This window comes from Notolepis coatsorum (assembly GCF_963971535.1).
Source record: "Notolepis coatsorum genome assembly, chromosome: 7".
Classification (NCBI taxonomy): Eukaryota; Metazoa; Chordata; class Actinopteri; order Aulopiformes; family Paralepididae; genus Notolepis; species Notolepis coatsorum.
In genome coordinates, this window is record NC_140171.1 from 113,365,720 (window position 1) to 113,389,033 (window position 23,314).

The following is a 23,314-nucleotide window of genomic DNA, read 5'->3' on the forward strand; positions in this document are numbered from 1 at the left end:
TGGGTGGGTGAGTGGTTAATTGGTTGACTGGTGGACTGTCAACACAAGCTGAAACTACTGTTTGTTTACTGTTTTTGCTCTGCATTTTCATCTTAGTAGAGAAACACTTTGCTCACACGCTGGGGCCTCTTACACCTGTCTCGTCTTGTTTCTGTTATTATCACATTCTCATGTTTTTATGTGGAGTTGCTCCTTGGTTGCTTTTTTTCTCTAGTCTTTGCTGCCAGGGCGTGACGAATGCCAGCTGCCACAGCTGGAAGCCTGACAAACAGACCACAGGGATAATAACTCCCCTCTCTTCTCCTAAAATGGCATAAAATGTTCAGTGGCACAAAATCTTCAACCTTTTGGTCTTTCCCCCTAGCCCCCTCCCCCCTTCTCTCTCTTTCTCTTGCTCTCTCGCTCTCTCACACATACACACATGCATGCCATCCCTGACACACGGAAATACGCAAAAAACACTTCTCAGCACTTTTTGCCCAGGCGGTCTCGCATATGAGGTATGCACTACGTAATCTGCTTGTCTCATTAAGAGCACTTCATTGGGGCTTATTGCAAGACGAGGGTTGTAATTTAATGATCTAGGTCAGTCTGTCTCTCTCTTTCTCTCTCTGTCTCTCTCTCTCTCTCTCCGCGGCTGCTGCCTCCATCAGCCTCGCACTGCCTCTCATCCTCTGCCAGTCCGACCGACAAATACACAACGTTATGTCACACGTCAGTGTGTCTGTACACGGCTGAGCTGATCCCACTGGAGTGATGATGCTTTCACAAGAGACCGATTAAGCTGCCTTCACTTGTGCCATTTTGAACCCACTAATTGATTTAAATTGGATGCAAACTAGGAAGGGATGCCGGATTGCTGCAGACTGTGATACAAGGTGAAAGTAACAGGATTCCTGCAGGGTCTTGTTTTTTTTTTTATTATTATTATTATCTTTTCCCCCCCCTCCTTTTCCGATTTTTTTCTCCCATCCCACTGTTAGTCGTTATGCCAATTCCCAACCCCCTTCCTGGTTGTTGCGCACTCCCCCCTACTGTTGGTCCGAGAGGCCGGAGACTGTCACATGCTTTCCTCCGACGCATGTGCAGCCAGCCTGGCAGCACAGATTCTCACCGGGAGAGTGTAACGTGTGGAATCCTACCCTCGCTGTGCAGGCGCCCCGACCGAACTGTAGGGGTCGCTGTCCACAACGCCCAGGACCCACCCACCCAAGCCAATTGTGTTAGTATGAACGACCAGCCAAGCTGATAGCAACGCCGAGAGCTGAATTCGAACCCAGCGTCTCCAGCGTTACCACCTAGCCGCCCTGCAGGGTCTTATTAAATTTTTAATTTTTAATTTTTGTATTTAATTTTTTTATTATTTTTTAAACAAACACATAAACAAACATGACAACACACGATAAGATATACAAGCATTAGTTGACAGTGCACATCCAATGAAATCACATTTTAGTTAATTGTCTTATATAGGATATACCCTTAATACCTGTTATCTAAAAACCTACACACATATGCTCTAGCTCGTACCCCCCCCTGCCGGACCCCCCATTGGATAATCCATCCATTTTCCCTAGCTCCTAACCAGACATTACCATTATATGCTAGCTTTTATTTTCTCCACCACTTCTAACCACAATGTCATTTTGGATTCATTGAGACCCAAAATTCTTGCTGTAGATATTTCTTGATAGATCACATCGAGATATGTAATAATCCAGACCTTTCGGCAAATTTTTTCCGGTTGGAATTATTATATAATTATTTTCTATTTTTATCTTCTTTTTCTCCGCCTGATTTTCTATGCTTTTCTCCCCATCCCAATTTAGTCGTTATGCCAATTCCCCCCCTCCCCTACCTGGTTGTTGTGCGCATGTTCCCCCTACTGGTCGGTACAAGGGAGCCCTGAGGTCTACCACATGCTTCCTCCGACATGCGGAGACAGCCAGCGGCTCTCTTTTCACCTGGCAGCGAGGACTCTCATTGGTGAAGTGTAACGTGTGGGAGGTCACGCTGCCTTCACCACTTCCTGCCTTTCGCTGAGCAGGCGCCCAGACCTGACCTGTAGGCGTCGCTGTCCACAACGCCAGATTACCACCCACGACTTCCCTCCCGCTAACTCAGCCAAACAAGTTAGTATGACGATCGGCCCAAGCCGCAGGCAATGCTGACTCCGGAAGTCGAGACCGCAGCCACTTGCATTGGTGACGAGCACAATCTCCGCTATGCCACCCGACCGCCTCACGGGTCTTATTACATTTAATCATGAATCAGAATTCTAGGCCTTAAAAAGATCTTAAAAATTTATTGATTAGGAAGTTACTTCTATGTTGCGATAACTTCTCTGTATCTCGTTTGAATGTGTTTGGCTGCAAAGTAAGCAGTGCGGTAATACGGTAATCAGTTCCCCCCCAACAATTTGTATGGAATTACTTCATTCATAGTCATTTTCCTTCATACTTTTTTACCAGTATGGCCGTGAAATTGGTATTGAATTATATTCAAAGTGGTCTTAAAAAGGTCGTAAAGTCTTACATTGAATTTGTTGAAACCTGCAGGAACCCTGAGTAAAGTTGAAATGACAGTGGATCAGAGGAGAATTGGGATTCCAATAAAACTCTATTGGTGCTCATGGCCTGAGTCGACTTTAGAAAAGAACATCCACAGGCGGCTAGGTGGTGCAGTGGGCAAGGCGCTCACGGAAGGCGCTCACGGAAACCCTGATGGAAACAAGACAAACGTCTTTCTCAGGTCTGCATCCCCTTAACAATTGTATGTATTGAGCCGTACTGTATTGTACCCATTCTGCAATCTGTTAAATAAAGTTTTCATTCATTCATTCATTCATTCCAATGCTGGAGACGCTGGGTTCGATCCCAGCGCTCCACATTGCTTTCAGTTTCACATACAACTGATGGGTGGGGATCGGACGTTGTGGACAGCGACTCCTACAGGTCGGTTGGTGCGCCTGCGCAGTAGAATCAGGAAGCGACGGGGGCGGTGTCCCTCCAAAAGCGCAGACCCCTGACGCTGAAAGATCGCGCTGCACAGGTGAAAAGATGCGACGGCTGCTACCTCGAGTACCGGAGGGGACTCGTGCAATGTATGGCTTCGTCCACATTACAGCCGGCTTGTGGGAGGCATGAAACAGCGTTTGAGATAGGGGAGGGTTGAATTGGATGATACGAAATTGGGATGGGAGAAAAATAGAAAATGGGAGAAAAAGTGGATAAAAAAAAAGAAAAGAACATCCACGAATGTGAGTTGTAGAGTAAAAGCCTTTATTTAGAGGGCAGAGAAATTGAAAAGGAACCAACACATTTTGGTATTGGAACCTCCCTCAGGAGGATGTATATGAAAATATATAAAAAGTATATGAAAATTATGGTCGACCTCAAAAACCTTTTTGACCAACACAGCTTTATAGCTTTTTCTATTGGGCCTTCTTGTCAGCATATTATTAGTGCTACTTAGGATACGTTCACACTGCAATCCATAGTGCTCAATTAAGATTGTTTTTGTTTGGCTGTTATTTTTTAAATGTGGCCCAATATCAGATTCCAGTGTGAACTGGTCACACTCCTGAACTGGTCACATGCGCAAATGAACAATAAATAAGATGGATGTAAGAAAATGTGACAAAAGCCAATCTAGAGTAACGTGAAAGTTGCATGAAAGTCACATGACTATTCAGACTGAGGTCGCATTGCAAAAGATCAGACCTGTATCTGAAAAAAGAGCAGGTCACATATGAGCAAAAGGATTTGGGCCACCTTTGTCTACAGTGTGAATGTAGCCTTACTAGCATGGTCTGTGTATTGCACAGTGTCACAAATTGATGGGGGTGTGGCAGGACTCAGATGCAGAACGATGGAGGCTGGTTCCAAGGTTGTTTCATGAAAATAAGGCACAGGATACAAAACCACAAGAACTAAGAGAAAAGGGTTGACAGCCTGGTTGACTAACCAAAAGTAAAAACTGGAACATCAAACTGAAAAGCAATAAACATAAGAACAGACTAGACTAGAATAACAGACTTGACAATGACACTCTACTAACAGACCACTCACTATCAGAACATGACACCACAAGGACTGAACCGAAAAACAGGACTGATATACACAGAGGTTAATAGACAAACAAGACACACCTGGGCTAATTACATACAAGAGACTGCTGAGAGGGGAAGCAGACTACAGGAACTAAAATAACTACAACAATGGCACCAGACGGGGAACACAATTCAGAGAACAGAGGAGAGAGGGAGAACAGAGAGAACACAGAGCAGAGGAGAGAGGGAGAGAACAGACATAGAACAGAGAGAACACAGAGAGCAGAGGAGAGAGGGAGAACAGACAGAACAGAGGGAACAGAGAGCAGAGGAGAGAGGGAGAGAACATACATAGAACAGAGAGAACACAGAGAGCAGAGGAGAGAGGGAGAACAGACAGAACAGAGGGAACAGAGAGCAGAGGAGAGAGGGAGAGAACATACATAGAACAGAGAGAACACAGAGCAGAGGAGAGAGAACAGACAGAACAGAGGGAACAGAGAGCAGAGGAGAGAGGGAGAGAACAGACATAGAACAGAGAGAACACAGAGAGCAGAGGAGAGAGGGAGAACAGACAGAACAGAGGGAACAGAGAGCAGAGGAGAGAGGGAGAGAACATACATAGAACAGAGAGAACACAGAGAGCAGAGGAGAGAGAGAACAGACAGAGAACAGAGAGAACACAGAGAGCAGAGGAGAGAGAGAACAGACAGAGAACAGAGAGAACACAGAGAGCAGAGGAGAGAGAGAACAGACAGAGAACAGAGAGAACACAGAGCAGAGGAGAGAGAGAACAGACAGAGAACAGAGAGAACAAAGAGATCAGAGGAGAGAGAGAACAGACAGAGAACAGAGAGAACACAGAGCAGAGGAGAGAGGGAACAGACATAGAACAGAGAGAACACAGAGCAGAGGAGAGAGGGAACAGACAGAGAACAGAGAGAACACAGAGCAGAGGAGAGAGAGAACAGACAGAGAACAGAGAGAACACAGAGAGCAGAGGAGAGAGAGGACAGACAGAGAACAGAGAGAACACAGAGAGCAGAGGAGGGTGAGAACAGACATAGAACAGAGAGAACACAGAGCAGAGGAGAGAGGGAACAGACATAGAACAGAGAGAACACAGAGCAGAGGAGAGAGGGAACAGACAGAGAACAGAGAGAACACAGAGCAGAGGAGAGAGGGAACAGACAGAGAACAGAGAGAACACAGAGCAGAGGAGAGAGAGAACAGACAGAGAACAGAGAGAACACAGAGAGCAGAGGAGGGAGAGAACAGACAAAGAACAGAGAGAACACAGAGCAGAGGAGAGAGAGAACAGACAGAGAACAGAAAGAACACAGAGCAGAGGAGAGAGAGAACAGACAGAGAGTATAGGAGAGAGGGAGAGAACAGACAGAACAGAGAGAACACAGAGAGCAGAGGAGAGAGGGAGAGGACAGAGAGAACACAGAGGGGGTGTTTATCCCACTGTAAAATCTGTAAGATCATCTCTCACAGACTCTCTGAGCCCTTTATGCACACTTTCCGTAATTTGGCAATTCTGCAGACTCAAACTTCTGCTTGAGGAAACAAACCACAATTACATAGTGTAAACTGGGATTTGCCACAATCCAAAGCTTATATTTTAATGTGGATACTAGTAATTTTCTTAATCTAATGTCATACATATTGTCAACATTCCTAGTACTACACAAGAAGTGTTTATTTTAGAGTAATGTTCCATGTATTGTCTTCATTGGTATTCTATTAAAGGAATGGATGTTCCTTTATATGAATTTATCATCTTTAGTGGTTTTTCTACCATCTAACTGCTTGTGGGTTTATGGGAATTGCAGAGCAACCTGTTGCACACGTAACTAACTATTTTGTCATTGTGTGTATATTGACAGAGTAATAGCTGTACTATTAATGAAACTATAAAAACATTATAGTTAGAAACTGGCCCCGTAAATGTCCAAACCCCCCCCACCCCCCTCCAATGTACAGTTTCTTCTCCTTTTTTATGATATCTTTCTCAGTACTGTACTGTATATTTGTATGTCAGAAATGTCTTGATGTAACAGTACTGTATATCTGTATGTCATGTATGTAATATATGTTATGATGAATTGAAAATGGGGGACCCTGATGTAAACAAGACGAAAGTATTTTTCTGGTCTGCATCCCCTTAACAATTGTTTGTATTGAGCCGTACTGTATTGTACCCATTCTGCAATCTGTTAATAAAGTTTTCAATCAATCAATCAATCAATCAATCAATCAATCAATCAATGATTGACATGTGTGAATGTATTCATTTTTGTAAATGTTATCCCAATGCTTTGTTTTACCTTTTTTTTTTTTTTATTAGTATTACCAATTAAGCTGAAATAGACCTACAGTGGTATTATTGGAGTAAGCCTATATCAAGTAATATCATAGGCTATTTCTTATTTTATTAACCTGCAGCTTGCAAATTCATTTATATAGGTATTTTATTTGTACTGTAAATGCAGAACCTGCATTTGTTATAAAAACCCACAATCACGCTTTCATGTTGTTCTCTGCCCATTCTATGTATTATTCTAAAAACATCTGAGGTCTGTACTGCACAGCTGATGTTGATTCTGTTCCAAATGCTCTTCCTACTCAGAACCCTTGCAACCATTTGGACTCCCGAACTTGAGAACTCACAAATACATCAGTCAAGGATGTGAAGGCTCAGTCTGCAAATCCTTAGTCTGGACATTGAGATTTAGCCAAATACTGGATCAATCGGTCCCCATGCAGTGGTTTCAGGCACCCAGATCCTCCCTGCTGGCCAAACCCAAGAATGCAGCCTCATCCCTTCTGGCCCAGTGGGGTATTTTCCCAAATAAGGCCCATAGAAAAGACACAGCCCTTAAAAAAAGACAGGCATAAAATTAGCACATAGAGTGCAGACATATAAAATCACAGTTTTTCACATTAGGATCTAACAGATAGTAAGTACATCTAACAGTCAGATAGAATAGACCGAGTAAAATAGTGCAATAGTGCAGTGCAATAAGTAGTAGAATAGAAATTAAATTAACACAAAGTGCAGACATATAAAATCACAGTTTTTTACAGTGTAATAAAATTGTTCTGGATAGTTCATCTAATAACATTGTTAATGATGTACTTTTTTATCATGAAGACCATGATATCACCCAGAGTGGTAACTTGGCGAAATTGACTAGTATGAGCAGACAGCACCACGGTTGTTTGAACTTGCCTCTTGTATGCGCTGGCCTGGGTGAGCGACTTTCGTTGAAATGAATGGGCGGCCATATTGCCATCCTTCCTCCAGTTCTATAATACCTCCATGTGGATCAATATGCTCTTTTCACAGCGCCCATGTTGACGTGTCATAGCAGGGTAAGCACAGGCGTAACTAATAACATTGATTATGGTTCTGTTCCCTTTAAGGTCCACAATACCAGGGCCCTGGCACACCTAAATGGAATCACAATTAATGTTATTAGTTACACCAATGAAGGCCCAATGTGCCTTTCTTAAATTGTCCTTCATTCCGTTTTTGTCTGTCTGGACTCCTTCCATCCTGCCAGTGCCCAGTGAAAGCGATCTCTGTGTGACAAAACCAAACACATAGTTTCCCTTTGACTCCATCCCTGGCTGTAACAGCAGCCAGGGATGAATTGCTTACCTCCACACACACACGCACACACACACACACACACACACACACACACACACACACACACACACACACACACACACACACACACACACACAACACACAACACACAACACACAACACACACACACACACTTAAGGCCGCCACAGAGTCGGGTGTACTGTGAGCGGACCGGACTCCACAGAGGTCCCCACGGACTCAAAGCGGAATGTCCGCAGGTTACGCGGATGTCCGCGGCGCGCACCGGTGTCACACAAAAGGCTGCTCGGCATGTTGGTTGACATCGACCTGCATTAAATGTAGTAAACTGTCAAAATGAGGCCCTATGTTCCCACATTTCCTTTTTTCATAAATTTTTATCTGATTTGATCCCCCTTTCTCTTAATTTGGTAAGAGAATTACACCCAACCTATTATCCAATTGTCCTCTGGGGTACGTCCGGGGACATAGGGCTGTGGGACCATTGGGCTGTGGGAACATATAGGGCCTAATTTTTTTGTGAAAAAAAAATACTGCAGACATGCCGTGCGGAGTCCGGTCTGCTCACAGTACGCCCGACTCTGGTGGCCTTTACACTCATCAAAGAGCAGAATAAATGACCTTTCTGCGTGGAGTTGTTTATGTGTGTCCGTGCGTGCCGTGCGTGTGTGTGCGTATGTATGTGACTCGGCACAGAGAGGAGAAGAAGCGGGAGACAGAAAAGGGGAGGCGCCTGAGCGCGAGTCTTAGGCCCCGTTTAGACGGAAACGCTAGCAGGTGAATCCGCAAAAATATTTTTTCGGATGTGCCTTTCGTTTATACGGAAACAGCGTTTTTACGGGGTGAAAACGCAAAAATATGAGACTACCTTCCAGGGTGGAATTCCTAGAAACGCAAAAGCTTTGCGCTCTCGTCTAAACTGTTAAAACGTATAAATCTGATAAAACGATGACGAAAGGGTTGTCACGGCTCTGGTCGCGCGTACTGCTTACGTCACAGGTAGCAGGTATGCGCCAGTAGCCGAGACGTAAACAAAGCAAGTATGTCTGACTTATATCAACGGAGATCACCTGAAGGCTACATTGGCAGTACTTTTAACCCTTTCACTGCCACACGACAGAAGGTTACCCCTTTACTATCACACAACCGGCTGTCGTGTGGCAGTGAAAGGGTTAAATACACAAGAATCTGTCCCGCGGCGTGAGTGGACCCACTGTCTGTGAGTGACTCTGCTTTGGTGCAATCACATTCCCCATCCACAGTCTGCGAATCAGAGGCAGAGTAGGGCGGGTCTTCACAGCACGTCATGTGACATATGCGCCAATCGTGTGACAGCGGGTCTCCGTCGTTACAGCGTCGTCTGCACGGAGAGATTTTCACCCCAAAACGCTCGTCTAAACGTAAAATTAAAAGTGAAACCGCAAGATGACTTTTGCGGTTTCTGTTCACAAAACGCTTGTCTAAACGGGGCCTTAATAAGAAATAAAAGAGTTGGATAGAACTGTTGTAATTATGTTTTGGGTATCAGGCCTTCCCAATAAAAGTCTTTAGGGCTCCATTATGGCTCCAACAGGACGTTTTGCCCAGAGCCAGTCAGCCAATCACCATCTCTCATCTGTTTATGGACCTTCATTTGCTGTAAATAATCTCCCTCACGCTCGCCCTTCTGTTACCACTTCTCTTCTCTTCCTGTCCTCTCCTCTCCACTCCTATCCTATCCTCCTCTCCTCCCCGCCCCTCCTCTTTTAGACTCTGCTATGTCTCTGTATTCTTTTTTATAATTAATTAGTTGGGTCTATGTTATGCTGCACCTACATGGCCTGGGCCCCGTTCCCCGTACCTGGATAACTGAGTTAGCCGGATAACTTTCGGTTAAGTCTGACTTAAGCCGGACTTTCCGGCTCCCCGTACCTGGATTGTCCAAATCACCATGACAACAGATCCAAAAGTTTGAGCCTGGTCGAAAGCAGGGTTTAAGTTCAAGTTAGCCGGATGAAGCACAGCCACGCCCCCGCAAAGAAAGTGACAGCGCGTTTCCTGAAATTATTCCCACAGTCTAGGATCTGCTTTATACCATTCTGAATTACGTTTTTGTGCTCCATCTTCCAGAGGGGGCTTTTGAAATGTAAAATAGACCCAAAATGCTGATACTAAATTCACTTTGTCCTAAATAATGCACGTTATATATACCGTGGCGCTCGCTCAGTGCGATGTACACATTATGTGGTTATTCTAACAACACGCAGCATTGCAAATGTGAATCCCGCGGGGATATTTTTAATGATTGAAACCTATCGCTCGTTTGGCTCTGATTCCTTTCATATTCTCCGCTGTGGATGTTTAATGGAGCGCCTGGATTGTGTTTCATTCAAGCATAAAATTGAAGTGTCTATGCGTGGATTGTGGATCTTGTCTCGTTCATTAATGTATAAACAATGAATTTATCCCATCTGGCACAGTGGCTCAGCGGTAGTGCTCAATCCTGGCAACCCAGCGACCGGTGTTCGAAACCCCGTGTTTCCAATATAATTCTTTGGAATATAATATTAATGATTATACGCCAAAGTAGCCTAGTTTCAAGTTAAAATATTATAAATCTACATGCATTGAGGATGTCATTCTTTATATAGCTCTCAACGTGCACCAAATTGAATTATTCCTACATCGCAAAAGGAAGGGAAAGACCGGGTTTCGAACCCCGGTCGTCTGCGTGAAAGTCAAAAGAAGAACCCGTTACACCACAGTGGAGATAAGTAAAAGATCGACTATACATCAATCAATGGGAAGAGAGCCGTATCGTTATTTTGTATAACAGTTTAACTAATTATTTTCGCTAGCAAGATCTCATTTGATTATTCAATCCAGCAGGCAAGTTTAAAGAAATATAATCTGATTGATTGAGGTAATGAGGGACTTAAATTTAGCCTATAGATAACGCATTTAACTTGTCGGCGAGGCGATTGAGCCGTACTGCAATATGTTACTAAAGTTTTAAATCAATTAATCAATCAATGCCGCTAGAGAATCAGGATCTCTGCTCTCGACACTTGCTGCCTTCTCGGCTGAGGCGGGCACGCGCACTTATCCTGGGTCTCAAGTCTGGCTTGAGTTAACGAGACTGAATCCACCTTCGAGGAACAGGAAAATCCCGGCTTCAAACATCGGGTTAACTGAATCTGGATAATGACATCTTGATCGACTTAGTTGAACCAGGTACGGGGAACGGGGCCCTGTTGTTGGAGCCATTTGATTTACAGCAAAGCCTTAGTTTGTGTTTTATGTTTCTCTTTATTATTATTTAAATCATTCAGCTCCTTTCAAACTGAAGACTTAACAGGTTTTTGTTTTGGAAACAAATGTAAAAAGACCTACTCTGCAAACTTTCTAATTAATAGATTTTTGTTTCATAACCGTCAATTTGCAAGCAGTTGTTTGAAAGAGCGTTGTATAAGCTGATATGACTTTGGTTCCCTGATTAAAGATGCAAATACTATACTTGCAAAAACCGCAACATGGTTTCAGATTAATAGGATTTCATTAAATATTAATAAATCGAATTATATGATTTTCAGAAATAAAAACAAAAAATATTCAAAACAGGACTCTAAATTACATATTAACACATTAACTGCCACGCTTATATCCATCAATGTTTGATCACTGCCACCAGTCTAAGTCTATGGAGATGTTTACCTTCTTTGCAGGGCTATAACCTTTTTAATTGTATTGCTAAATTTACATTACTATGGCCCATTCAACATCGATTATCTATCGTTCAGGATGTAGGAACGTTTTACTTTTTCATTCACACATTCATACGGAAATACCGTCTAGAGTATAAATATGTTTTTATCGTTTTCTGCAGTAATTCCTAGAACGTGAGATATAGTCGTTTATAATTCCGTGATCGTCGTTAAATGCTTCATGTAGTATGGGTGATATATAGATCAGAGCAGTTTGTATGGATAATAATATTCAAAAACGTTGAAACTCACGGCAGCCTCCTCTTAGCGTTGGGCGATGATTCTGGAGCAAACAGATCCCAGTTATGTGATGGGGATCGAGGCGATCCATTTCCGGTTTGTATAATAATAATAACAGCCCAAATCATGTGGATTATTGAGTTATGAAAGCGATCCATATCCACGGTGTGTGGCTAGAGTCCTGGGATGATAAACGAGTGGCCGGACGGATTTAGGGGACGGACCGAGCTCCAACGGGCATATCCGGTTTGGCAACTCGCCGATCAGCCACCAGGTGGCAGTATTGAAGCGTTGCAGAGTTGTGCCGGCTCAGACAGCATCAGACAAGGATCCGTGAGTGAAATATGAATACCATGGCGAAAATATGAAATATGATCAGAATAACGTTGTACGCCGTGATCTGGCAGAATTTGCATGAACTTGAAACCCGTTCTATGACATTATTGGCGGAGAAATGATATTGAAATTAAACAGGTGTCACATGCAATATTCTTAGGTGTCATTGTTGATGAAGGCCTTACATGGAAAAATCATATTGAGCTAGTTTGCAAAAAATTTATGAAATCATATGGCATTATTAGAAGGATTTCTTCTCTTGTAAATCGCTCCTGTCTTTTGACACTTTATTATAGTTTGATATACCCATATTTATCATATTGTAATATTATTTGGGCCAGTACTTTTCCTACTTATTTTAATCGGCGACATAAATGTAAATTGGGATGATAAAAAGCTAAGAAAAAACCTTAAACAAATAACAGACCACTATAATCTAACTCAATTAATAGAACAGCCCACAAGAATCACCAGCCACTCAGCAACCAGAATAGATTTACTATTCTCCAATAAAGTGGAAAGAATCACCAAAACATATAACTACTTAACAGGCCTCTCAGACCACAATATATTTTTATTTTCTAGAAAACTCTCAAAACTTTCAGTAAAACTCAGCCCCAACCATTAATCAGAACCATCCCAAAGCATCTCCAACATAGCCTTGAGGTCGCCCTACAAGGGCTTGAGTGGAATGAAATCTATACGTGTGATGATTTTGAAATGGGGTGTAATTCAAGATTCAAGATTCAAGAGTTTTAATTGTCACGGCATACAGGTATACAATGAAATGCGGCTGGTCTTGCTGTCTTGCTGTCTAAAATAAGCAAAGTAATGGAATCTTTCACCAGAAATAGGAGCCAGGGGAAAGGGCAAAAAAATCACTCTTCCCTGGATAGATAATGAATGCAGAGGTCTAATGAAAAAAATAGATATATTGCTTAAACAAGCATTAAAGTCTGGCCTAACAGCAGACAGGCAAAAGTTCTCCCATGCATGAAACCTAGTCACCCACTTCTTAAGGAAGGCCGAAGCCAAATATTACGTCTACATCATAGAGAGTGCTAAAGGAAACTGCAAAAAAGTCTGGGAGTATAAACAAAATGACAGGGAAATACCATAAGCAGAATAACAACAATTTAGAACTAAAGATAGACAATGTCCTGGTGAAAGATCCCTGCACTCTTGCTAGTAACCTAAGTACGTTATTTCTAGACTCTGTTAATGAAATCACACAGCTGTTTAAACCCTCCAAGTTTGTACCACGCCCTGTCCAAAATGACCTCCCCATCTTTAATTTGGAGGAAATCACTAAAACCGAGGTGGCAAATACTATTATATCACTGAAAGCATCCAAGGCCAAGTATGCTCATGGGCTTGATACAAACTTTCTCAAAACAAATGCTGACTCCCTGGTGACACCTATTACACACCTGGTTAATTTGTCCATTAGACAATGTACTGTCCCATCTCAGTGGAAGGTTGCAGTAATAACACCAATCTTCAAATCTGGCGCCAAAACGGACATATCAAATTATAGACCCATAAGCATCTTACCAATGATCTCAAAAGTGGCTGAAAAGTGGAAACATCTAGACAAAGGTCACACCCCACTACATCCTATGCAGTTTGGGTTCTGGGCCTTCCACTCCACTGAGTCTGCAAACTGCCTTTTCACTGAAAGGGTGAAGTGTGCTTTGGACAAAGCCCCCTGCGCAATGGCAGTGTTTCTGGACTTCAAAAAAGCCTTTGACTCCGTCAGTCACCAGGTCCTCCTAGCCAAATTATCACATTTCAATTTTTCCCCAGAGGCTATCCAGTGGTTTAGCTCATATTTATCCAACAGGGAACAGTGTGTAAGTGTTAACGGTATCAAGTCTCCTTACCACACTTGCTTGGTTGGTGTCCCCCAGGGATCAGTACTAGGACCAATTCTGTTCTCACTGTTTATAAATTATCTACCTGATGTGTGTAACAACGTACATGTCCAGATGTATGCAGATGATGCTGTTATATTTACCCATGGCAAAAGCTATGCAGAGGTATCAACAGTCTTAACCTCTGTCTTGACCAGTGTTCAGGACTGGCTCATAGACTCATGTCTGCTCCTGAACGCAAAAAAGACAGTCTGCATGGCTTTTTCAAACAAATCTGTTGTGTTAGAGTCCTCAAATGTGTTTCTGGGCGGGGGGGAACTTGAACTTGTGTCAGAGTTCAAGTACCTCGGGGGCATGCTAGACTCAACCTTAACCTTCAAAAAACATGTGAAGAAAGTTACAAACACAATCAAATTCAACCTTCAAAACATATTAGACCCTTCCTGACAGTCAGTGCTGCTAGATCCTATCTTCACTGTATGATTCTATCACACACTCTATCACTGGGCTTGAACTATGACCTCTGCCAGTGGGTCTTGGACTTCCTGACGGGCAGACCCCAGGTGGTAAGAGCAGGCAACTGCACCTCCTCATCCATCACGCTCAACATAGGGGCCCCCCAGGGCTGTGTTCTGAGCCCCCTCCTCTACTCCCTGTACACACATGACTGTGTGGCACAGCGGAACAACAACACAATCATCAAATTTGCTGATGACACAGTAGTGGTGGGCCTGATCTCTGCCAACGACGAGAGGGCCTACCTGGAAGAGGTAGAGAATCTGTCACAGTGGTGTCAGGAGAACTGCCTCTCCCTGAACGTCAGCAAAACAAAAGAGATGATTGTGGACTTCAGGAGGTCGGGGGTCAGGGACTACAGCCCCCTCAGCATCGACGGGGCACCGGTTGAGAGAGTGAACAGTTTTAAGTATCTTGGAGCCCACATATCCGAGGACTTGACATGGACCATACACATTGACAGTAGGGCTGGGCGATATGACGATATTATATAAATATCGGGTACAGTTCATTAACGATACACTTTTTCAACGTATCGTGGATATCGTGATGTTTTGCCCAAGAGGATTGTGTCGCGTCAATCTGTCCACACGTTACTCGTTCATATCTCAGCCTGTGCTGAGATATGCCCATTCCGCGGTCTGTTAATAAAGTTTTCAATCAGACAGATGTATGGAAAGGCTTTTATTATAACATTCGTTGTAGTAAAATCATTATGTCTCATTTAGTCATCCTGTGAAGCACTGGTCTCCTACTCGACGGCCGCGGGGAGCTAACGTTAGTAGCTTTGTTGATGTTCAGCACACGGGACATTCAGGAAGTCAAAAACTAATAACGCTTGCCGATTGGTGCTAAGAACAGCAGGGCGGGTGCAAGCGGTGTGACGTCATTGGCAGACTCGACTGTCAATCAAAATGATTATGTTTCCGTCAGAATGAATGAATGAAAACTGTATTAAAAGGTTGCAGAATGGGTACAATACAGTACAGGAGGATGAAGACCAGAAAAAGACTTTTGGCTTTTTTACATAAGGGTCCTCCATTTTCAATTCATCAAAACATTTAGAGACAAGGCAGTTAGGTGGCCGAGCGGAGATTACGTTCGTCACCAGCCCCGGAGCTGTGGGCTCGATTCGCCTGTTCGAATCCAGCTCACAGCTCCGGGGTTGTCACCAGCTTGGCTGGCCGTCTGCACTGATACAATTGGCTGTATCAGAGGGTGGGAGAAGCTGGCGGGGTGGGTCCGGGTCGTTGTAAACAGCGACTCCTACAGTTCGGTCGGGGCGCCTGCTAAGCGCGGATTGGACGTGAGGGGGATAGTGTGGTCCTCCCACACGCTACGCCCTCTCAATGAGAATCCGCGCTGCCAGGTGAAAAGAAGCGGTGATTGGCTGGACGTGTGTCGGAGGAAGCACGTGGTAGCCTCCACTCTCCCAGATGATCTGACTGTGGGGGGTAAGTGCGCAGCGATCAGGAAGGGACTGGGAATTGGCATACGACTAACATTGGGATGGGAGAAAATCGGAGGAAAATGGAGGGGGAAAAAGAAAAAAAAAAAAAAAAAAAAAAAACATTTAGAGACATACATATATACAGTAGTTTCATAAAAATGCTAAAATGCTATTTATTGATTGATTGATTTAAAACTTTAACATATTGCAGAATGGGTACAGTACAGCTCAATACATACAATTGTTAAGGGGATGCAGACCAGAGAAAGACTTTAGTCTTGTTTACATCAGGGTCCCCCATTTTCAATTCATCATATTTCATATCTAAATCATATAATATCTCATATGCAATATATAATCTAATAATCTAAATCTAATATAAAAATGCTAAATGCATGGGTATTTTATTTTGTCTTTAATGTTAGCTTGCAAACTCAAATACTGTCTTGGTAAGCCTCATAATGAATTGTTTGGGGTAAAAAAGAAAAACATCGTGATGTGTATCGTGTATCGCCGAAAGGTCAGAAAATATCGTGATATCATATTTAGGCCATATCGCCCAGCCCTAATTGACAGTGTTGTGAAGAAGGCACGACAATGCCTCTACTTCCTCAGGCGCCTAAGGAAGTTCCAAGTCAGTCAGAAGATCCTTAAGAACTTCTACTCATGTACAATAGAGAGCATCCTGACTGGCAATATCACCTCCTGGTTTGGGAATAGCACCGCACAAGACTGAAGCAGACTACAGAGAGTGGCACGTTCAGCCGAACGCACAATTGGAGGGGGGCTTCCCACTCTCCAAGACATTTACAACAAGCGGTGCAGGGGTAAGGACTTATTAAGGACTCCAGCCACCCAAACAACTGCCTCTTTGAACTGCTGCGGTCAGGCAAGCGATACCGGAGTCTCATGGCAAGCACAGAAAGACTCAGAAGAAGCTTCTATCCCCAGGCCATCAGGTTGCTCAACGAACAATAACACTATGCAACAACCATCAAATCAAATCAAATTTATTTATAGGGCCCGACAACACACGTTAATGTCCCCATGGGCCGTACAGGTCTTCTTTAAACAGGTCAAGAAGACAACATAACAATAAGTCAAGAACAGAACAAGAACACCATAGGGTCCAAATTTTTTTTAGATGAATGCAAATAAATGAAAGAATGCAAGCACTCCCAGACATACCCCACGCGAAGGTAAGGAAAAACTCACTAAAACCTAACAATAGGGAAAAAAGCTCCACAGGCAGTGTGGAGGAGAGAAACCTTAGAAGGGCCGTTCAAGGGGGGATCTCCCTTCTTAGATGTTGGTGATAGTAGTGTTGCAGACGGACAGTTGGTAAGCATGCACTCATGTGTGTGGTGAAACACAGATGAGTGCATGCAATAGCAACTGTACATTTTGAAAAATTAAAGATAGAGCTAATAGCGATAGCAACTGAACATTTTGAAAGATTAAAGATAGAGTTGATAGCGGATCTATTTGAGGCACAGGGGCGGCGCAGAGAGGGTCACGTCCTCCCCGTCTTAGTCACGGGACATTCAACACTCCGGTCGTTGCTCAGGGACAGCCGGAGACAGGGAGATAGGGGGTGGCGCAGAGAGGGTCGCGAACTCCCCGACATCATCGCGGGACATCCGGCACTCCGGTCACCACTACGAGACCTCCGGAGACAGGGGGGCACGCAGAGGGGGTCGCAATCTCCCGGCCTTCGTCACGGGACGTCCAACACTCCGGACAACACTCCAGGACAGCAAGTCATAGGAAGACAGGGAGACGGGACAGGCGTTAGACAGCTCATGAGATTGTAGTAGGCGGACATAGCAATAGATACAAGTGGTAGGCATATATGTGAATGGAGTAGATATATGAAGTAAGCGTATTATGTGAATAGAATAGAAGTACTTAACCCAGCAATGAAACCGCGTTGACTGTTAATCTGTTAACAGTCTGTTAATCAGTTGACAGGACCACGGACAGACGGCGGAGAATAACTGATCCAAGGCCTCGGAGGTGCATGTAGAGCAGTCACTACAAGCTTGGCCAAGACCCCGAGGCATCCATCACCTTGGTCAGCGCCAGGAGACGGGTACTCAGAGAGAAGGGGGAGGGAGGGGGGGGGGGGGAGAGGGGGGGGGGGGGGGGAAGAGTTAGAGAGTTCCCATGTTTGTGGTGCTGCAAAGGAGCAGACATGTAGTGCCATGTAGTACCCCGTAGTGCCATGTAGTACCCTATAGTACCCCATAGTGCCATGTAGTACCCCGTAGTATCCTGTAGTACCCTGTAGTGCCATGTAGTACCCTGTGGTGCCTTGTGGTACCATGTAGTACCCCGTAGTGCCATGTAGTTCCATGTAGTGCCATGTAGAGCTATGTAAGCCATGTAGTACCCTGTAATGCCATGCAGTACCATGTAGTACTCTGTGGTACCATGTAGTACCCTGTACCCTAACTAAACTACCCTATAGTAAACTACCCAGTGGTACCATGTAGTACCCTGTACCATAACTAAACTACACAGATTAATCTAAAGGTCAGTCCCCGACCAGGTGAGATCAAGGTAGGTTGAAGGAGAGAGAGAAAAGATGAGTCTTAAGCAGGGATTTAAAAGCTTCGACAGAGCAGGCGCCCCTGATGACGGCAGGTAATTTGTTCCACAGGTAGGGAGCGCGGTAGACAAAGGCTCTGTGGCCGGCGGATTTCTTTTTAACCCTAGGGGTCGATAGAAGCCCCGCATTTTGTGAGCGCAGAGCACGAGCGGGCGAGTATCGGGAGATGAGATCGGATAGATAGAGCGGTGCAAGCCCATTTAAAATTTTGTAGGTGAGGAGTAGCACTTTAAAGTCAGAGCGGGCTTGGATAGGAAGCCAATGTAGGGCGGACAAAACTGGTGTGATGTGATCAAATTTTCTAGTTCTAGTTAGTATCCGTGCAGCCGCATTTTGCACGAGTTGAAGATTTTTGATGCTTGAATTAGGTAGGCCTGAAAAAAGTGCATTACAGTAGTCCAGACGTGATGAGACAAAAGCATGAATCAGGGTTTCAGCATCAGCCAGAGTTAAAATGGGGCGTATTTTTGCGATATTACGAAGATGGAAGAATGCAATTTTGGTGACATTTTTTATATGTGCATTAAATGAGAGGGAGGAATCAAAAATGACTCAGAGGTTTTTTATGGTGGAGCTCTGGGATACATGACAGGTATCAAAGTTGAGGGAGATGTCCTGAAACAGGCCTCTGTGGTTTGGGGGGCCAACAATTAACATCTCAGTTTTATCTGCATTAAGGAGTAGAAAGTTTTGCGACATCCATTTTTTGACGGCAAGCAAGCAGGCCTCAAGGTTTTGTAGTTGGGAGGAATCATTTGGCTTAATAGGTATATATAATTGGGTGTCATCAGCGTAAAAATGAAAGTTTATGCCAAATTTGCGTATGATATCGCCGAGGGGTAGCATGTAAATCGAAAATAGCAAAGGGCCCAGGACAGAGCCTTGTGGGACACCACATTGCACTGGGAGGGTCTCAGATGTTAAATCATTATAGACCACGCAGTGTGTTCTATCAGTTAAATAGGATGCAAATGCACTCACAACACACACATCCATACGCACACACTCACTTTAAACAAACAACACACTGCAGCACCCACTCTCCACACTTTAGAACACCTAGACACACTTTATATTTATTGGTAAAGGATTTGCACTACAACCCATACCTCAGTACACCTTACTGTAAATTGTACCTAAATTGTACCTCATCCCATTTCTGCTTTGCACTATATAGTATATTGTATATTAGTATATTGCATAGTATATTGTATATTGTACGGTAACTCAGTTACTCTATTCTGCATCGAACATTGTACATATGTATATACTGAACACTGTGTCTACGTACGTGACTTCTATTTTTACTTCTATTTTTACATGCTATACTATTTTATTTTATTTTATACTTATCTTTTGTCTAGCACAGTCTCTGGAGCGTAACAGAAAGAAGCATTTTGTATGAAAGTATTCTGTACTTCTGTATGACAACTATTAAAGAAACTTGAATTCATAGAAAGGAAGCCCGATAGAGGCATCAGCACTAGAGCAACCACTAGAGGGGATTGCGAAGTGCCCGGCCGCGTGAATACTTTCTGCAACCCACTTGTCCTTCCGCATTGCTCTGATTGGCCGAGCGCGCGCATGAGCCGCGACGGGCTCCTCAGCCAGCTCCTCAGCCAGGCTCCGCTTAAGGCAATTTATACAAATGGAAGTATTGATTACGCCGTAACGAATCATTAAAAAAATATACCCTTAACTGGAATATGTTGTGCCTTTACACATATGTTGGATTATGTAATTGGTTTGTCATGACAAACCAATAAAAAATCGCATTGCCGTATTCGCCGGCTTCGCGGCTGCGGCGCGGGTCCACGACCCTCCGTGCTCCGATTGCCAGCGGGGAGATTATGCTGCCGTAAAGCGGCATCGCTGAGCTCTGGTGTCCGCTCGATGAAGCCAGAGACGGTCTTATTATGGGGCTTATGCCGAGAAGGCGTAACACAACAGTGAACGCATACTGTAGTGCAATGCATCTGTCAGTCGTACTTAACTATGTGTTCACTGTTGTGTTACGCCTTATTATTACATAATATATTATATTACATAATCCAACATATGTGTAAAGAAACAACATATTCCAGTTAACGGTATATTTTTTTAATGATTCGTTACGGCGTATAAATTGCGTTCGGGACCTCCATGTTTTGGGGGTATTCATCAGAAAAATCTGATCCGGGATTCGGCTCCCATCAGTCGGGCAAGAACTGCGGGTTTTCAGCCTCTCTCCTCTCTCCTGGAGCTTAAGCGGAGTTTAGTATTCCTGCCTGGCTGAGGAGCCCGTCGCGGCTCATGCGCATGCGCTCGCTCGGCCAATCAGAGCAATGCGAAAGGACATCGGCCAATCAGAGCAATGCGGAAGGACAAGTGGGTTGCCGAAAGTATTCACGCTGCCCGGCCGGCGAACCGCCTTTGCTAAAAACACCCTCTCAGTCCAGGGCTGTTTAATCTGGAATGATCTACCACTGACCATACGAGATTGTACATCATTTCCATCTTTTAAATTCAATCTAAACAATTTTTTTACTCGACAACCAAACCTGTGACCATGTATAGTCAAATTATACTGTAGTGCACCCTTTATACCTTGTACTTTTTTCTGTATGTATGTTTTTATGCCTTGTCTCATAGCATGTTATGCTTCACTGCCTGCATGTTTAGTTTTTATGCTTTGTGTGGGGACTGCGGATGAAAATTAGCACCCTTGTTAAATCCGGTGTATTTACACTGCATTTATTTGTAGTGTCCAGTAATATGCTCTGTCCCGTCTAAATAAACAAATAAATAAATAAATACTTCTCTTCATAAACTTTTTATATTGCAAAAGAAATTCACAAGACTTGCCACTACTTCTAATCACCATGAACCATCTGCTCCTCTTTTTAAGCAACTTAAAATACTATCAATCTTTGATATTAATGTATACCAGATATGTATTTTTATGTTTAACTGCACTTTTAATTAGGGGTGCACCGATATATCGGTCGGGTATCGGTATCGGCCGATAAGTGCCTTGTTGACTGCTATCGGCCTATCGGCCGATAAGCTCAAATGTGCCGATAGCAGTCGCCGATAAATAAGCATCAATTTGTGTAGCGTCAAAAGGCAAAAAAAAAAAGTTCACTCGCGACCTACCTGCACAACGCCCGCCGTCCCCCACACACACACACAAGCTACTGCATCACAGTTACTACTTATGATTAACAAGGCATTCGTTTTGTGGCATTAACATTATATAGTTAGTGTTACACGGACAATAACATCAGCATATTATTATTACCCATAGCAGCAAGGCATTACTCGGAGTCCGTTCATAGCTCAGTTCCATTCCGTTGCTCATTCCGTACCCAACTACCCACTACTAGTTAGTTAGCACCATCCAGGCATCAACGTGATCTCCCGGTACGGTAGCTAGTTAGTTAGCACCATCCAGGCATCAACGTGATCTCCCGGTACGGTAGCTAGTTAGTTAGCACCATCCAGGCATCAACGTGAGCTCCCGGTACGGTAGCTAGTTAGTTAGCACCATCCAGGCATCAACGTGAGCTCCCGGTACGGTAGCTAGTTAGTTAATAACGTTATATAGTTAGTGTTACACGTTCAATATAACATCAGCATATTATTTACCCGAACACAGCAAGTAAGCAAGGCATTATTCCGTTCATAGCTCCGTTGCTCATTCCATACCAAACTACCCATTCTGCAATCTGTTAATAAAGTTTTCAACCAGACAAATGTATAGAAAGGCTGTTTTATTATAACATTTGTTGCAGTAAAATCATTATGTCTCATTTGGTCATGCTGTAGAGCGCTGGTCGGCGGGCCGGGCAGCTAAGGTATTAGCTACGTTAAGTTTGTTGTGATGTGCTCTCAAGTGAGTCGCAAGCAGATCAATGGCGGCATGCCCGAAAGTAGAAAACGCTTGCCGATTGGTGGTAAGAACAGCAGGAGGTGGGTGCTAGCGGTGTGGCGTAATTGGCCGAATCGACTGTCAATCAAAATGGTTCCATTGCATTGGTTGAAAGCTCTGGTTGAGAAAATAGTATCCCGCTGCAGGCCGCCAGACGATACTGGGAGAGAGATAGTGATACCATAAACATATTTATTGATGTTTCCTTTTTTTAAGTAAGTAAAGAGGCCTACAAATACAAACACACATACAAATATACAGTAGTTTCATAAAAAAAAATAATAATAAAAAAATAAAAAATAAATAAAATTTTTTACAAATACTTATATACAAATATACAAATATCGGTATCGGTATCGGCCGATAGTGTTAGTTGAACAATCGGTATCGGTATCGGTGGCCAATTTTCATATCGGTGCATCCCTACTTTTAATTTAGATTTATTTCCTATTGTTTTTCATAATTTCTTCATATCAAACTCCAGTATTCATTCATATCCAACAAGGAAATCAAACAATATTCATCGTAATTTCTTCCGCACATCATTAGGTCAGTTCAGTATAAGATTTAGAGGTCCTACTTAAAAACCCTCCATAATAAAAATGTGCATGAACTTCCCACCGTTGTCTTCCTAGCTCAGCATTGTCATGGCCGACTCATGTGTGTGTGTGTGATTGTGTGTGTGTGTGTGTGTGTGTGTGTGTGTGTGTGTGTGTGTGTGTGTGTGTGTGTGTGTGTGTGTGTGTGTGTGTGTGTGTGTGTGTGTGTGCATGTGCGTGTGCGTGCGTGCACGTGTGTGTGTGTGTGTGTGTGTGTGTGTGTGTGTGTGTGTGTGAATACAGTGTTGTGCTGACACAGAGTCTGACACAACCGGAGACGGAGCTGGCTCCAGATTGTCCTGTTAGGGGGGAATTATGGGGGGGCCTGTGGTCACGGCGGTCT

At 43.6% G+C, this 23,314-nt stretch overlaps 1 protein-coding gene across 2 annotated transcripts in view; it reads left to right on the forward strand.

Annotated features, from left to right (window-relative positions):
• The window catches only part of LOC311231563 (ras and Rab interactor 2-like), a 106,156-nt gene that overhangs the window by 18,855 nt on the left and 63,987 nt on the right, over window positions 1–23,314 (forward strand). The gene's annotated exons all lie outside the window — the stretch shown is intronic.